The sequence below is a fragment of the Rhipicephalus sanguineus genome, chromosome 9 (genome assembly GCF_013339695.2).
Source record: "Rhipicephalus sanguineus isolate Rsan-2018 chromosome 9, BIME_Rsan_1.4, whole genome shotgun sequence".
NCBI lineage: Eukaryota > Metazoa > Arthropoda > Arachnida > Ixodida > Ixodidae > Rhipicephalus > Rhipicephalus sanguineus.
In genome coordinates, this window is record NC_051184.2 from 134,668,915 (window position 1) to 134,674,914 (window position 6,000).

Consider the following 6,000-nt stretch of genomic DNA (forward strand, 5'->3'; position numbering starts at 1 on the left):
CATAAGGGCAACATTAATGCCTTATCTACTTCTCACTTTCTTTAGCCTATGAGATAAGCACTGAATGTAAGGAACACCTAAGACACGCTTGTTACTATTGCTTTCTGCAACCACGTTCAGACGTAACAAATGTGCTTCTTTAAACATTGAGCTACTGAGGCTACAATGCAAGAATGACCTACATCTAATAGATGCCTAACCAGTTCATTAAAGCTGGTGTTCATTGTGTGCACACACGACTTGGTGAGAAAATGCTTGGATGAGAAGTTGAACAGTAGTTTTGAAGATCTAGGAGCATACTGCCATCACACGTGGTTCCCCAGAAACACTAAGGTAATGTCCTGAAATTGTACTATTCTGTCATTATTCTGAGCCAATTATTTAGAATGGTTCAGCCCTCGTTCAATCACATCAAATTGTCGATTCACTGAGGTAACCACGGTTTCAAGTTTATCACCGCTACAAAAAATTAATCATGTAATTGTCTACGTAATGAAAAACCTCAATAATATCTTTACCTAAGGCCTCCTCCAAGCATTTGTTAACTATGCTAAGGTATAAATCAGTGAGAATTGGGGCATCTTTAAATCAATGCAAGTTCAATTCTGCGCATGTTACGCTTACTTGATATTTTGTTGTGGTTACCAATTTGAATCCATGGTTACCTCAATGATTCAACAATTTGAATTAAATGGAGGATGGCCAAAGTTTACTGAAGTATTGCTTCAGAATGATAGTATACAAACTTTAGGCATTTCCTTAGCATTTCAGGAAAACCAAGTTTGTTAGCAGTATTCTTCTGGAGCTTCAATACTGTTGTCAAACTTCAACTCCAAGCATTCAAAGCTTAGAAAAAAACGCTATTTTCATGTCATGCTTAACTCATCTCTCACCAGTCTGTACACAAAATGAAGGCCAGCTTTAACGCACAGGTTACGCATCCATTAGATGCAGGTTATCCTAGATTTGCAGTAGCCACTGTCACTGAACGTTTAAAGAAGCTGATTGTGTCACATGCAAACATGGATGCAAAAATTAACAGTAACAAGCATGCCTTAGGTATTCTTTACACTCATTGCTTATGTCACAGGCTAAAGAAAGTGAGAAGTGCATACCGTGGTAATGCTGTCTTTACGGCTGCCAATAAGCTACGTAAGATTTGCGCCACCTTGCAGAGAGAATAAACAGATAATAGACAAAAGTGCACTAACATTCATTTCGTAGAACACATAAAAAATTTACCGATTGCGGTACAAGTGTGGTATAATGTTTCTCTTCGCTGTTGTTGCTTCTCCAAAGAGCAAATGGGCCGCTATGTTTACCAGAGATTAACGAAACATCAGGAGTCATAAACTAGAGGTTTACCATCTAATATAATCTTGCATTGTCGAGAGTGTAAATGCACGCCAAAATTAAATGAATGCGTAGTTTCATACAACAGTGGAAGTGTAAAAACCTGTAATGGTAGAAGCTTGGCATATCGATAGTAGTGGAACCGCATGTGTGAGCCATCTGTCAGCTGACTTGCATGACGAAGAAATCAGATTCCTGAAGTGTTATCTCTCACGTAAAGCTCCAAGTGTGCCGGATTAATAAGTGTCTCCCTATCCCTGCTCATGCGTGTAAAGGTATTTGTGTCCACTTTCTTTTCCACCACTGTATGCCTCTTCATTTGTTTGCTGGTGTTTGTGTTGGCCCCACTTCTTTCTTGTGCCTGCGTTTGCATGCCTACCTTTGTTTTAAGGTGAATCATTACCAATTTGTTCAGCTTTCTGTCATTCTAAATATTCTTCACCAGCTTTGAATAGGTTGAACATGAGTCCAGTATTGCCGTACGAACTGCAGACATGATGCCGAGCACGTGTGGTAGCCTTTGAACTGCATGTGAAAGCCCAAGATTTCTGTGTCATTATTGCAAGGCACTTATATTCATAAGTTCTAGCCAGCACATCTGCCCTCATCAAAAACAGCACAGGAGAAATCTGCCTATTAGTACCTTGTAACTGCAAAATAATCCAGATCTCGGAGTTCAGTTATTGTTCACAGTCAATCTATTTGAAATGAATTGCAGGGTTGACATAACCTCGGAACTTATACATTTGTGTGAAATTTGTGTGAAGACATCATCCAGCCATCACGTCACTGTAGATCCACAGTAAACAGGCAAAAATTCAACAAATGCACCTGCAAAGATCTGAAAGGTGTTCTGAAAAACACAGTAATGCCGAGGCTTTTTGTAAGAAATGTTGTCTGTATACATATCAGTGATAATAAATGAAAGGGTGGCAGGATTGCATTGTCACACAAACTTGGTGATGTTTAAGAATGGTCGACGAAGTATACGTTCTGGTTGATCATTTAATACACTAGACAAGAACGAAGAAGAGACCAAAACAACACCAGCAAAATTTCAATGATGAATCAGTACCACCTTGCCCAACTGTCAGTTCTGATGGTGCCCTGATTAGAATCTTTTGGTCAGTAGATGATTACCTTTTATTTATTGAGTGCTGAGGGTTCGAGACTACGGCAAATGCACTCACTTTCTACGAAAAAAGTGATGCTAGTTTGAACGTCACGTCTGCTGTTCTGAGCAATGATGGCACTCAATTTGGGGACCCAAGCATATAGGTCAGTGGCTGCTACACATGCTGGACATAAGCAGTCTGTTAGGCCAATTATATACTTCAGTTTGGCCCATTCAGTGCTGGTGACAAATGGCATCAATGTTTGTTGCCTAAGACCTGTGTTGAATATTGAACAAATATGCTGTGTCCATTTTGCATCTCTGCCATTTCTCAGACTGATTTTGTCACATTTTCCCCTAGTTGCCATTATTTTTATCGCACTCAGCTAGTAATGCTTCTATTGTTCGGACGAAGAGGACGGAAAGCAATAGGCGAGCCCAGTTTTCGTTAAACACTACCATATGAAAAAAAAAAACAAGTAATGGATTCAAAGAAAGCATGGGAAAAACAATTTAAACCTCTTTTAATTGCGCTTTATGGAAATTTGATTTCATTCTTATGCTGCAGCATTCACAGCGATACAGTTAAACAGCACACTTATGAATAATGAAATTTGTAAGGTATGGCCTACCAGAGTAATCTATTTATTTTAGTATAAGTACTCTTTAGTCTTCACATTGTGTTTGAGCATAGGAATATGAACAAAAAATATAAACAATTAAAACCATACACCTTACTTGGATGACGTGGTTATCTGTGCCTGTCCTCCACAAAGTTTTCTATAAACTTTCATGCTTCCCATCGTGCCAAAAAAGGAAAGTTCTGCATGCAGCGCATTCACGGCACACTAACGCAACACGCTCACACCATCTTGGACGTGAAGGACGTTAGCATACATTGTAGCTTTTTTTTCTGTGCTGTTTCACTTAGATTTGCAAACTCAAGTGCCAGTGCACAAACAATCTTTAGTGAATTGCATCTGATGCCAACATATGTGTATGTGTATTTGTGTATGTGTATTTTCAAGTCTATTACAAGGAGGAGGAGGAGGAATAAACTTTTATTGAGACCAGCAATTTGTTCGGAAATGAAAAAGTTATTTCGAGGAGTGTCTCCCCTTAAAGGACACTAAAGGGAAACCTTAGATCAGTTTAGACAAATAAATTATTATTTAAGGTCTGTAATGTCATTATTTTACTTTCATAGGTAAAAAAGTAGAAGAGGAAATGAAGGCCAGTGTTTCACTTCTTGAATTTCATGCTAAAACTCACCACATACAGGTCAACATGATGTTGCGAAGATCACGTCTTTTTGGTATTTTGGCCACACTGGTTCGCTAAAATTCTGTGAACCTTATGTTAAGATTTGGGTCTGTAGGAACACAATGTAAAGATTATTGCCCGTAGCAGGCGCTGGCAAAATCATGTCACGGAGAGCTGGTGTGGGAACGTCTGTGCAGCATCGCCTCGTGTATCTTCTTTTTGCGCATTGTCTTGCTTGCCAATGCCAGAAAGCAGAGCTAGTTGGTAGGAATACATGATAAAAGATGGTAGGCATAAAACACGGACACAAGAAAGAAGTTGGGACAACACAAACGCCGACTAAACATTGTTCGTCTAGTCGGTTAGTCAGCATTTGTGTTGTCCTGACTTCTCTCTTGTGTTCTAGTTTGCATGCCTACCGTCTTTAATGAATCGCCTGCCAAGCATCTTCTCGCGTAAAGAGTGGTGTCGTTGGTACTCTGAAGTTGTTTGCACTAAATGACAGAAGTTGTTTTTCTCTTTAAAATCTTTTTAACCCGTTTCCTACCACAGACGATCTGAGTTCGTACACGGTTTGTACTGCTCCTACCGAAGAACTGGGCTCGTCCACGCTGAAAGAAGCGTTTGCGTGCGCTGCAATTAAGATACTCTGATTCAGTTTGCTGCGCTGTCTTTGACTTACACAGATAGTGCAGTAAAAAATATAAAAACACGCTCAAAGCATGCATTTTATTGAGGACAGGCGGGATTCTCGCAGCTTGAATTAGAAAAGGGTGTACGTGCGCGAGTGCCGGCAACAGCTTTGTTCAGCTTGTTCGCTTAAGTTTTGTGGAACGAAGAATATCAGTGCCCCTGCAAGTGTGGCAGCGACTACACAGAATATTTTTTTTTCTAAATCCTCAGATTTGGATGACCACCGAATCTCAACGTATCGACAGTGCACGGCTATAGTTGTAAAGAAACCTCCAACGTCACGACGCATCCAGGGCTTTTTTTACGGGCTCCTTTTCCCCGCACATTATTATTTTTTTTTAATTTCAAAGACATTTTCTGCACCAAAGACTGAATAAAAATTAGGGCACCTTCTGTGTTGCAGGGAGTGATGCCAATCTTCCGCATACTTTCAAAAATATTTTCTTTTATCTTGCAAATAAAGTGCCTTTAAAAAGTTTTTTAGTTGTTTCGGGACACGTGAAATCAAATGGGCAAATAAAAAAATGGTATTTTTATAGTTTTTTAACAAAAAACTCGGTAGGGAAAGAGTGGTTGCTTGCATATTTAGTCAAAGATGGCTGGTATAAGAAAAAGCGACATGGAGTCTCAAAGCACACAGCGAGGACATCTGTTGACGTACTTTGTAGCTAATTGGGTTTGCACACCAGCCTTGGCAATCAACGATGTACTAGAACGTTACGGACATGTGGACTGATACATGCTGCCTTTTATTTGACTTGATATGGTTTAAGCCTTTGGTCAAAGTTATTGCAACTGGTTTCATTGATGTTATTGCTCCAAATTTAGCAAAAGCAGTTTATTTGTTTTTATTCAATTCTGTTCTAGCATGCCTGGAAAAGTACTTCAAAGCACACCCAATCTGGCTGACTGCACTACCTCAAGAAAACTGCCTTTCTACCATCTGCAAGTTCCTAAGAAGGTACTTTATGAAGCAAGCCAGCAGGGCGTACGTGTTAGGCATGGCAGCACGGAGAACAAATAAACGAGTATTTGGTGCAAGATGCATTCATTGATTCCGTGCTGCTTCAACATGTGGCTGTATGCTTGGCCACGTGTAGACACAGCAAGTAAACTCGTTAACCTCGATGGTAAAAGGTTGTCTATAATCACGTTAAGAAGCACAATGCCTTATTTTTGTAAATAATTGCATAGCTCGACTTTGACTCAGGCGTCCAACACCCATCGTTATCTACCCATTATCTGCCCATCACCCAGCATACACCCAGCATGTCCATCACCCGTCGTCCACCCATCATCTGTATCCACCCATCATCTGTCCATCACCCAGTATCCACCCACCATCCGTCCATCATCCGCCATCTGTCCACCATCCGTCCATCACCCACCATCTGTCCACCATGCGTCCATCATTACCCAGTACCATAATCCACCAAGATGGTGGGTAGTGGGTCCCATCATGCCCACCATTGGGCAAATTTTCAATAGGGAGAGAAGGAATTTAGGATAGGTAGAGAGGTTAACTAGACTATGCGTCCAGTTTGCTACCCTACACATGGGGAGGGGAAATAGGGGAG

At 40.5% G+C, this 6,000-nt stretch overlaps 1 long non-coding RNA gene across 4 annotated transcripts in view; it reads left to right on the forward strand.

The window, feature by feature from the left end:
• LOC119406099 (uncharacterized) overlaps nucleotides 1-5,455 on the forward strand; it is a 38,371-nt gene extending 32,916 nt beyond the window's left edge. For all 4 annotated transcript variants that reach the window (XR_007417574.1, XR_007417573.1, XR_007417575.1 and 1 more), the window contains exon 4: nucleotides 5,291-5,455. This is a non-coding gene — a long non-coding RNA (uncharacterized LOC119406099). The remainder of the gene's footprint in view (nucleotides 1-5,290) is intronic.
• Nucleotides 5,456-6,000: the final 545 nt, after the last annotated feature.